The sequence below is a fragment of the Canis lupus genome, chromosome 20 (genome assembly GCF_003254725.2).
Source record: "Canis lupus dingo isolate Sandy chromosome 20, ASM325472v2, whole genome shotgun sequence".
Taxonomy (NCBI): domain Eukaryota; kingdom Metazoa; phylum Chordata; class Mammalia; order Carnivora; family Canidae; genus Canis; species Canis lupus.
The window spans coordinates 20,168,038-20,180,232 of record NC_064262.1 but is presented as its reverse complement, the minus strand read 5'-3'; positions in this window follow the sequence as shown (position 1 = coordinate 20,180,232).

Here is a 12,195-nt window from a genome sequence, read left to right as displayed (position 1 = left end):
TTAATGGTCCTGCAACAGAGTTGTGGGAGAAAAGCAGGCAGTGAGCAAAGCCCCATTGGGATGCAATGGTCCCTCTGTCCTCCGGAAGCCATAAAGCAGAGCACATTCTCGGTGTGGCAGACATCCCAATGCCCAACGGTTTTGTTTTGTTGTTTGTTTTTACAAGTACCTCTTTGAAAGTAAATCTGATCAGTTTAATCTCAGAACCATTAAAAGTGATTAAAATCTCATCTTCTAGAAGCTGTTTCAGAAATCCCTAAGGCCTTTTTGTGCATTTCCTTAGAAACAGAGTTCCCATCATGTTCGTGAGGGATGTTTGAGAAAGCAGCACTTTAGAATCCTTCCCCCCATCGGGAAGTCGGCTTCCTTGCCAGCAGAGCACTTTTCATTCCCAAACTTGCCAGGGCAGTCCCCAAAACCACTCAGTTTAGACCAGGGGTTATCAAACTACAGCCCATGGACCCAATCAGATGTTGCTTGGTTTTATGAATAAAGTTTTATTGGAACATAGCCACATCTACCTGTGAATCCTGTCTGTTGACTGCTTTTCTTCTACAGAAACTAGTGGAATAGTTGCAACAGAAACTGTAGGGCCCCCAAAGTCTAAGATGTTCCTGATCTGGAAAAAGAAAAGAAACAGTTGCTGATCCTGGCCTAGGTTATATCCAAAAGGGAAATGGAGTGGAAAAAAAAGAGAATATAGGCGAAAAATATGAGAATTATAGGAGAGAATAGAGGGGGGAAGCATATATATATTTAATTTTTTAAGTATTTTCTTTATTTTAGGGAGAGAGCAAGTGAACAAGTGTGGGATGGGGTAGAAACAGAGGGACGAGGACAAGCAGACTCTGAGCTAAGCATGGAGCCCACACGGCTCGATCTTACGATCCTGAGATCACGACCTGAGCCAAAACCAAGGGTCAGATGCTTAATCAACTGTGCCAACTAGGCATCCCGAAAAAAGCATTTATTTAAAAGACTGCATCTTCTAGCAATCCAATGAGGCTGGCATGAAATACAAGGAAACGGAGGCACAGAAGGCTTAAATGCCTGGAACAAGGTCATAGGGCCAGTAAAGAATGGACATAAAATGGGCACTCAGGTCTCTCTGACTCCAAAGTACATACTTTTCAAAAACAAAACAAAGCAAAACAAAACACAAAACAAAGTCCATGCTTTTCAACTTGACCCCACACGTAGAAGCCACTGTGTCATCAAGGGTTGACCCTAATATGATTTGTCATAACAAATAAACATATCCCCTCCTATGGAAGTTCTCTGAATAGTACGTAAAATTTACAGGAAGGCGCCTTAAATTCTAAGAAAAGCTGTGCGCTTGCTGCCTCAACAAGGCTCAAAGACAAGTCCACCAGGGCTGGGCGCTCATGAAAAGCCGCAGTTCTGAGATGAGTGTAGAAACACTGGAATTGCGACTCATGACAATAGCATCCCCTGGAACTAGGGAGCTCTCTGAAAACACATCATAAAGTGAATCAAGTCTGCCTTACAAGTCCTCGTCTTTCCTTTGGACGGTTCCCACAAATAGATGTGACATTCCTGGGACCCCCTGCTGCCTCATCTTTAAAATGGGAATAATAAAACAATAAAACTAAATACAATGGGAATAGTCAGAGTAACCTAGCTCATAGGGCCCTTCTGCTCTGAATATCAAATGAGATAATCTGCATAAAGCCTCGCCTGTGCCTGGAAGGGAGCAAGCCCTCCATAAACGTTACCCCCTGCACTCCTGAGCTGCCTCTAGCGAGGCCTACCTGGACTTTTTATTTTTTTATTTTTTATTTTTATTTTGTAAAGATTTTATTCATTTATTCATGAGAGACCCAGAGAGAGAGAGGGAGGCAGAGACACAGGCAGAGGGAGAAGCAGGCTCCTTGCAGGGAGCCTGACTTGGGACTCGATCCCAGGTCTCCAGGATCAAGCCCTGGGCTGAAGGCGGCGCTAAACCACTGGGCCACCCGGGCTGCTCCTACCTGGACTTTTTATGACAAAGCTCCCAAATCTAGTGTTTCATCCTCTGAGGTACAACTTGCCAGTCCCGTGCTTCTTTCTCTCAAAGCTTTGATATGTTTTAAAGAAATTACTTCTGGGGAAGGGGCAAGGAGGTGGATGTATATAGTTCCTGTTTGGGACCGTGGGCTATCCTCCTGGGAAACACAGGCAGTGATACACACGGCCTGAAAGTTCCAGGAGTTGTTCAAAACCGAACTGTCCCGAAGATTACTTCTATTCCTCGCCCGTTCCACCACACCCAGCTCCAGGTATCTGGTAATGCCACCTGCACCACACCTGGGCTTCGATCCGGAAGCGGCCGTGGCTGCACTGGCCCCTGTGCGTCTCTACCAGCCCTGCCTCTCCTCGGCCTGCGCCTTCCCACTGCATTCCCACTGCCTCTGCCCTAATTCCTGTGACCAGGGCTCCCCTCCTCCACTCCCTGACTCAGAACTGAAAGGCCCAACGCACGGCCAAGTCCGGGCCTGCAGGAACACCTTCTAGGGCTCTCCAGAGTCAGGGTCCGCACACCTGGGCTTGGCACCCGGAGTCACTATGCGTGGCCTGACTCCCCAGGGCCAGCCTTAGCTCCATTACCCTCTCTACAGTCAAGGGCAGCGGTGTTGAAGTATCTGACAAGGAGCCAAAGAAGCACTGACCAAGCAGACTGGACGTCAGTGGTGCCCTGCATTAACCCTTTATCGTTCCTGGTTCTGGGAAAGGCCTGGTCGAGGACCCCTGGGGGGGCCACTGGCTCCCTACCAACCAGTACAGCACATTTCAACACTTAACGACTACCAGACTTCCCTGGGGCCAAACAGAACTTCTGATTCCCCTTACGTGCCCTACAAGGGCCTCTCTGCATTTACAAATCCAGCCCCTTGTCACAGACCACCGGAACTGCCATTTTTTTCTACCCTAGTGCCATGTAGATGTCACCTTTCTCTGTTATTCTGAATTCCCATACCATTTCCCCAGTGTGCCTCTGTTCGAGCACAGCACTGTCCCCATTACAGGATGGGTACCAGCATATATGGGTTATATGATTTGGATTTGCAAACTGCCAACCCACAGACTCATCCCAGCTTACAGATATTTGGTAAACGTAAATTTATTTATTTATTTATTTATTTATTTATTTATTTATTCATTCATTCACTCATTCATTCATTCATTCATTCATTTATGGCTAGAGAGTTCAACTTTCAAACCTTTGTGTTTTTGGCTTCTCTTGAAGCACGGGTGAGCAGGGCCTTGCTAGGCCTACAGGGTGATGATGGGCTGGGTCTGTGCAGCAGTTGCCCCCTGAAAAAAGGTGGAGCTGTCTGTTTCCCCACATTGCCCAGCCGGCCTATTTCTCTCTTTTCCATCTCCTGCTTGCTCCCGGGCAGCATTTGCGTTTGCAGCCCTGCTGTACCAAAGTTGAGGGTAGAAAGCATCCCTTCTTAATCTTCATAGGGTGCGATGGTTAAAAGCATGGACTTGGGACCCAAACCAGTTAGAGTCCTGCTTCATGCTGCGGCTCACTAGCTGTGTGATTTTTGGCAAGTTACTTAACCTTTCCTTGATGCGGTTTCCTCTTCTGTAAAATGTGAATAATCATGCCGTAGTACCTACTTTATAAGATTCTCGTGAAGGTTAAATGTGTTAATACATATAAAGTACTTAAAATGGTGCCTGGTGTGTAGGAAGAAATCCAACGTCAGCTTTATATACTCATAATAGTTATAGTAAAGGGAGTAGACTATTCCTCACAGAGCCTAGCGTACTTAGCAGGCACCTACAAGCACAGTTGGAGGATAAATGAAGACTTCAAATAGTAGGCACAGGAGCCTCACAGAAACTCTGGGCTCACCCAGATGAAGGGCAGATATGACGGAATGCCCACCAACACGAGTAGCCCGTACGAAATATCAAGGGGCTACAGGACATTACAGGGCTCCCTCAGTTTGGGCTTTTGGCAAAACATCTACGCATGCACCCCAGAAAAATACGGTTTTATTGAATGGTGGAGATCATTACAGTAATTATCCAAGTAGCAAATCAAGCTTCAGTAAGATAGTCTGAATTCCAAACAGTGGCTCTGAACAAGTTCCCTCTAGAGATGCTTGGAGACAATATGGTGGAAGGGAAGGGAATGGCTGGAAGCCTTGGTGTGGAAGTGCATCTACAGAGAAGCTCCTTATTTTTACTCAGGTAGTATGTTCATTTAGAATGACTGGAGGAGGATCAGTGGATAGAAATCATGGGGGAATTTAAATTTCTTCTGTGTACCAGACCCTTCCAGGTACAACTTCCAATCTATATCAATGACCATATACTTGTTGAAGCATGTAATAATAGCAATGAAAACAATACCTACATTCAAATGCAGAGAAAAACAGATATTCAGCCTCTAGAAACATCCAGCTCTCTGCAATGTCTCTCAAGAGGAAGATGTAATGGAGCATACCAGGGTGTTCTTGGCCCTATCCCTGAACTTATCGTTAAGGATTCTAATTAAAAAGTGATTTGTTTCCCCACGGTGGATACTTTATGGAGGAGGTTTGGCTAAGTTCAAGCCAGAGGAGTGCTCAGAAAGGGAACTTTATCGTCCTCACAAAAGTCCAACAGCTGGAAGAGATTTTATACCCTTTCTCATTAAGGTAGATTTTTTTTTTTTCTTTCTGGAATCCCTTCAGGAATGACCTCAGGGAGGATGATGTCAGTGGATCATCATCCCAGGGCCAAAAGTTCTTCCTTCTAACAAGACCCCAGAACCCCACCTAGAACTGACCCCGCCCAGACTCAGGCACCTTTTTCCTCAGGCCACAGCTCAACCCTGACTTAGGGGAAAGGTGAGCTGTGATGGTTTTGAAAGCCCAAGTCTGGCACAGTCTGAAACTCATGTGATCACAAGTTCTCAGCCCCAAATTTGGAAGATCTCCAAGGAAATTTCTCTCCAGAGTACCAAAGGAAGCCAAGAGAGATTACAACATCTGGGACCACTGCACATTTAAAGGTGATGATTGTTTAGGCAAGTGATTTACTGGTGACCTGCGGGGAAAACCAAGTCAAGCAGAGGAGGGGACTGACGTGGCAGGAGGAGCGAGCCAGTAAAGGCCGTGTGTATGAATCACAGCTGGCCCTGCGCCAAGACCAAGTACCTGTAGCGTAGTAAAGGGAACTGGAAGAGAGAGCAGGGGAACCAGGTTCTGGTCTCCTGTCTGCCACTTCTTTTCTCTGTAACCTTATATTAGCTGCTTCTTTTAGACCTTGTTTTCTTCCTCTATAGGATAGGAGGGAGGAGAGAGGTCAGTAGTTGGATCTCAAATGCCTTCAGGGACCAAGCCGGGAATGTCAATGAGTGAAGGAGCTTGGGTGAGGCAATGGGGAGTCAGGGTATGTTGGTGACCTCGCTGATCAGAATGTACGCTTCTGGCTAAAGGCTCTCAGGTACACGGCTGTGAAATCACTGCTCTAGCCACCACACCTCTAGTCCCAAGTGGCCTTTGGACTATTATCTTCAGACCCAAGGAGGGGGTGATGCCCAGGGCCACATTCTGCTCCAAGACTCTTGGTGTCTGAGCCCTAAAATGGGTCCAGTAAAGAGTCACACCATACTCTTGCCTTAAATGCAAAGGCGATGGGGTCAAGGATTGTTTGGATTAAAAGCATGGGCTTGGAGCACCTGGTGGTTCAGTGGTTGAGCATCTGCCTTCGGCTCAGGTGGTGATCCTAGGGTCCTGGGATCGAGTCCCACACTGGGCTCCCCACAGGCTTCTCCCTCTGCCTATGTCTCTGCCTCTCTCGGTGTGTCTCTCGAGAATAAATAAATAAAATCTTAAAAAAAAAAAAAAAAAAAGCATGGGCTTTACGGCAATCTGGACTCAAGTCCTCTGCTCAATCATTAACAAGTAGTCTTGTTTCTACTTCCAAAATTCAGGAATTTTGAAAACCAAAAGATTTTCTTTAGGTTTGTGGAAAATTCAATTGGTGGCAAAGCTGATCTGAACCATTTAGAGATATTACTTATACCAGGGGTCAGCACATTTCTTTTTTCCGTAAAGGGCCAGACAGGAAATAATTTAGGCTTTGCAGGTCACAACTGCTCAAGTCTGCCACTGTAGCATGAAAGCAGCCATAACAAATAGGAGGGGCTGTGTTCTAACAAAATGGATTTACAAAACAGGTGGGATTTGGCCTAGAAGCTATAGCTTGCTAACCACTGATGTACATGATTTGGCATGAATGTATACACATTTTGCTGCAGAAATATTAATGATTCTGATTATGACTGCTCTCCTAAACACTTCTGGTGTTGTGTTAGATAGAAAAAGATAGAATAATGGCCCCAAAAATATCTATGCCTAATTCCTGAAACCTGAAAAAAAACATTATCTTATATGGAAAAATGGACTGAGTGGAGATCTAATTGAATGAAGGACCTTGAGATAGCAAGATGAGCTGCATTATCCATGTGGGCCCACTGTGATCACAGGGGTCCTTCTAGGAGGGAGACGGAGGGCTCAGAGCAACAGGAGCCAAAATGGCAGTAGCAGAGGTCAAAGAGAAAGAGTAGACTGGAAGAAGCTATGCTGATGGCTAGGAAGCCAGAGGAAGAGGCTGGAACCAAGGACTGTGGGTGGCCTCTAGAGCTGGAGAAGGCAAGGGGACAGATATCCCCTGGAGCCTCCTCAAGGAACGCATCCCTGCCAACTCTTCGATTTCAGGTTTTCTGACCTCCAGAACTATAAAATAATGAATCTGTGTTGTTGTAAGCCATTAAGTTGGTGCTTATTTATTACAGCAGCAACAGAAACTAATACAGAGATATAGTGTGATATGTGGTGTATGCACTAAATTTCCTTTCTAGAAGAGAAAATTTTGAATCTAAAACTCTTGTCCTGAGAGTGTCAGGCACTGGCTTGTGGATTTATGGTTGTATGATCTTAGTCAGATCTTTCAGCTCCTTAAATCTCAGGTTCCTTATCGACAAGATGTGCATATAGTCACATCTTCCCTCAAGCTCTTTGTGAAGGACAGGGGGGTACTCTTCCTAAATCCCCCTTCAAGGAAGGCCTTGGTGCCCTGGGGATGAGAAGTGCAGTTGGTAGATCAGCTGAAAACCCATCAGTCCCGAGGGACTGTCTCAGCTGCAGAGAGCCCTTAAAGGAGGGGGCACATCTATGTCTGATTGACAAGGGGGGGAAAGGTAGAAAGGCCTGGCCACTTCCAAAGCGCTGAGCCTTGAAATTTCTAATTGTCAGTAAGCATTTCACTATAAACTTTTTAAATTGGGGAGTCAATGTGGGCGCTTCAAAATAGTTCACCAGAGTCATAAGACATGCCTAATCTTCCGAAAGTTAGGTGGAGCTGAAGATTGTAGTAAATGTTTTTGAATGAAGAGGGTTTGCGAATTAATTATAAAAATTCAAGATATAAATATTTTACTTTATTTTTATCTTTAAAAAAGATTTTATTTATTTGTTCGTTTATTTGAGAGAGAGCAAGAGTCAGAGAGCAGAAGCAGGGAGAATGGCAGAAGTAGGCTCCTCACTGAGCAGAGAGCCAGGTGTGGGGCTCTATCCCAGGACCCCAAGATCATGACCTGAGTAGAAGGCAGAGACACTTAACTGACTGAGCCACCCAGATACCCCCAAAATATAAATATTTTAAATCATTATAAATAAGCCAGTGTCTTTTCAAACAGGAGGTTATTGAAATAACACAATGATTAAATCAAATGATAAAAACACGAGGGTATTAAAAAGGAAGGAGGGAACTATCAACTCCTGTCAATGGGGTAAGCCACACCTACAAACTTCAGCTAACCTTAAAGGCAAAGCTGGATGCTCATGGCCCAACCATGTACACCATATACACCCAACCCTGGTGTGTAACTGTGTGTCCTCAATCTAGCTACCAAGCTTCCACCTAATGTAGCTTTAACCTCCGGAGATTGTATTGAACTTTTAGCCATTATAATTGAATTTGCATCCACAGGCTCAGTGGGAAGCTCGTGATGGGAAATTTACTATAATTTAGAAGCTTCTAGAAAGAGATGAACAAAGGAGGGGAGAAGTTGCTTCATTGAATTCAGTCTTCTTCCAAAACTAGGTGGAGAATTTGGAAAAAGAGGAATCATAGGAATGAGGAATCACAAAACTTTCAAATCAAGACAGCTTAACACAGAAAAATTTCAGGCAAACAGAGACTTTTCAGAAGAAAAAAAAATCCATGGTTCTTCTGTGGGCACATTGATTGGAAGCTCCTGGCATTCCTCTAAGTTTCTTTTCAGTATCCCAGAAACACCGGCAGTAATCGTAGCCTGGACATTTCCTACTGTTCCTTCTAAATCCATGCTGTGCCCTTTCTCAACTTGCTTTGTGCCCTGTTCATATCTTCCCCCAGTTTCTTTTGTGTTCTGGAGCACCAACATGAGGACGTTAGAGGGAGGGAAGAGAAGGAGGTCAGGATGCTGATTTCCCTACCCTCCTCCTCAAGGCCCACCATGGTGGCAACATCCATCATGACCATTTTGTCAGGTGGTCCTCTCTACAAAACTCTTCAGTGTCAGGGTTCTGGTAAGCCTCTCCCCACTCCCCCCTTCCCTGGCCAGGGGTGGTAATAGCCCTTGGTAAAACTGCACTCTCCCTTTTAATGTCCCTACAGCCTGCCTATACTTTGTAAGCAGTCTATTAAATTCTCTCCAAGGTACCAGTCAGAGTCTGCCATTTGCTTCCTGCCATGAGCCTCACTGGTATAAATGATATGGGGATTATTAAACACTTACTGTAAGCTCTGCAAAGGCTGTTTCATTTAATCCTCCTCTCCAACAATTCCATGAAGTGGGTATTGTTATTCTGCCGTACAGTCAATGACTCTCAGACCTAGAGAAATTCCAATTCACACAATCAGAAAATAACAAGCCATGACTGGAACCCAGGCTGTTTGAGCACCAACTACGATTTGAACCACTATGCTATACTGCCGTGATGACCATCCAACCTCACCATGTGCACAACTTCAGCAGGTCAATAATGTATTTTAAAGAAACTGGTTCCCTCCCACTGCCCCTCAGCACCAAAGAGATTAGTAGCTGGTCTACACCTGATGAAAATGAGCAGCATTATTGCTGACACCTCTCAGAAGTACTCACTGCAAGCAGCCTTTCCTCACCCTTTCCTAATGGGCTAACACAAGTTTTGAATCCATGAGGTCTGCAGGCACTGGTGTGTAAGTGGTAGCAGGAGAAAGACAGCACGAGAGAACGAAAAGGTCTAGACAGGCAGGTCATGCTTAAATATCAAGTCATTCCTACCCAGTCTTTGGTCTGCAGTAAGAGGGTGGCAGATGTACACGCTTTGAGTGTTGACCTTTGAAATCGAGAGCAAGCTTTTATAGACAGGATCTCATCTCTTGTCCAACAGAGGGAGAGGCTTATGTGCTCTAGATAATGAAATTTTTGTCTGCCAAATTAGACCAGCCAGCGGCCCTTTATCTTTAAACCAGTGGTTCTATAAACTGCAGTCTCCACTTAATGCCACCACAGATCTTTGCAGCCTCACATTTCTTTTTCAAAGCCTTCTTGAATATCTTGCACATACAGATGACCTTTAGACTCCATTTAGCAAGTTCTTAAATCTATGCTATCCCGCTGGGATTTGGGTTGGAAAAGTATGAACTTTACTATTAATCTCAGTGAGACCCATTGTTGTCTCAGTTAGGCCTCTTTGCTGTGGGCAACAGAACCCAACTCTGGCCAATGTAGGCAGAGAGGAACTTCTCGAGAGGATGTCCAGGGCTTGTGGAATTTACAGGAGACCTCCCTGATTTTTGGAGACTGGATTTAGGACCAACAGGAACCAAGGAAGCAGGAAGGTGAGCTGCAGTCTGGAATCTAGAACAGTCTGATCCAAATGTCTTTAACTCGGTGAGAGCCTTCTAAGCTGTCCCTCCTCTTGTACTCTTGGGACCCGAGAAAATGCCTGAGGGACTCAGCTGAGGTCTTATACTCTCTATCCCACATCACCCCCTCCCTCTCCACCAGCTGGCTTTCCCTGTGGGTAGTGGTCACCAGAAATTGCCCTCTGCAGAAGCTGCAGTCAATGCTCATCTTTATCCCCTCATCCTACACCAGAAGCTACCTATAGGTTCACCTATGTATAGACTGTTTCTCTCCCTGGCCAGTGAGCTACCCCCAACCAATGAGGGACAGGGTCTGGAAGATCAATAATTCAGCCCCCTCGTCCTTCAAAAATAAATTCTGAAGTATGTTCCTTCTCAGAAGTTCCTCAGTGTGATTGAGTCCAGTTGCCCACAGTGATGACCAGAGTTTTAATGCAAATAAGAAACAGTGGCCTCCTTTCCATGTCCTACTTCCACACTCTCTCAGGGTTTCCTGGAACCTTTCCCCAAATGACCACTTGCACTTAAATCCCCGTCTCAAGGTCTGCCTTATAGGAACCCAAAGAAAGACATTTTAACCAGATTTTCTACATAAGGGAAGAATAACGTCCCTGATAGAAATTCCAACTATGAGGTGAAGGGAATTGGAGTAGCTGCAAATGACAAACAACTGCCACATCCATTCACAACAATACCCCCCAAAAAGGTTTTTTTTTTTCATAAGACTTTTAAGAAGGGGAAAAATTATTGAAAATGTTTCCTATTATAAGTTTTAATTTTGCTATTTTATTTCAAGATGAATTAAGTAAGACTCTCAAGTTGTACCATCATGTTTTAGTTATCAATTGCTTTTCCCGAAACATGTAGCTTAAAACAATAAACATTTACTATCTCACAGTTCCTGTGGGTTAGGAATTTGGGAGCAGCTTCGTTGGGTTGTTCCAGCTTAGTGTCTCACAAGGTTGCAGGCAAGATGCCAGTGGGGAGCCACTGTCATCTGAAGGCCTGACTGAAGCCTCCAGGATGGCTTGTTCCCATGGCTGTTGGCAGGAGGCCATAGCTCCTCACCACATGGACTTCCCTATAGGATTGCTGAGTGATCTCCTGACGTGGCAGCTGGCTGCCCCGAGTGAGTGATCCAAGAATAGCATGATGATGGAAGCTGTGGTGTCTTTTAGGGGCCAGCTTTGGAAGTCACATCGTGTTTTTGTTTTTGGTTTTGTTTTTGTTTTTGTAGAATTCTACTGGTTACACAAGTCAGCCCTATTCAAAGTGGAAGCGTTGGACATAAGAATTTAAATATCAGGAGATAGGTAATACCACGGGCCATTTTAGAGGCTGGCTATGCAGTATTACTTTCTTTGAAAGCAGCCCACTCTTTTGGAAGTCTTTAAGAACATGACTGATAATTCTACCGAGTAGAGTCAGGGACCCTCATCTTACATCGGGTGGGTCTACAGCTAGATGCCTTAGGGTAACAGTTTAACATGTAGCCCAATTGTTTTGCGAAAAGAAGGACCTTAGTGCAATTCATTTCACTTGTGCTTTTGATTCTGGCCTGGAGTCTGAGGATAACCAGATCTCCAGAGCTGGAACCAAAATGTGACTTGTGCTGGATAGACTTGTGTTTGGATAGACAATGTCTCCCCTGCCAATACTTTCCTTCCTCCTCCATGGAGATCCAATCCCAAACTCCAGCATGAAATAAACAAAACAGGGAAAATTCCTTTGTCAGCCCACCAGAACCTAGTAAAAACAGAGCCATATGCTGCAGAACCCAACCCGGAAATTCCAGCTTAACATAAAAAATATAAAATACCATCCTCAATGAGCCAAGCCTTTATAAAGAAGATGAGTGACTCTGCCAACCCAAATAAGTGGGAAGGCCACATGAGTTAAAGCTCCAAGCACATTTTAGAACTACCCTCCTCCCCTCCCCACCACCAAATCATAAATCTAATGTAAGGAAGGCCTGGATAAGGGCCTGGGAGATTATCTTTCATGGTGTTTCTCTTACCAAGAGCCTAGGATTCAATCTGTATGTGTTGTAGATTATACTGACCCAGAGCTCAAAGGGAGAATAACATCATTACCTGAGAACCAACCCCTAAAAATAGGCTCTAACAAGGGCATTTCTCTTCATGAGAAATGGAAATTACAGATATTTGGAAAAGCACTGACATGTATACAATAGCCCTATCATATGCATTGATTTAAATAGTGGGTCATTTCACCACAAATTTGTGACATAAATACAATGATTCAGATGACAAAATGCCAGAGATACACAACACT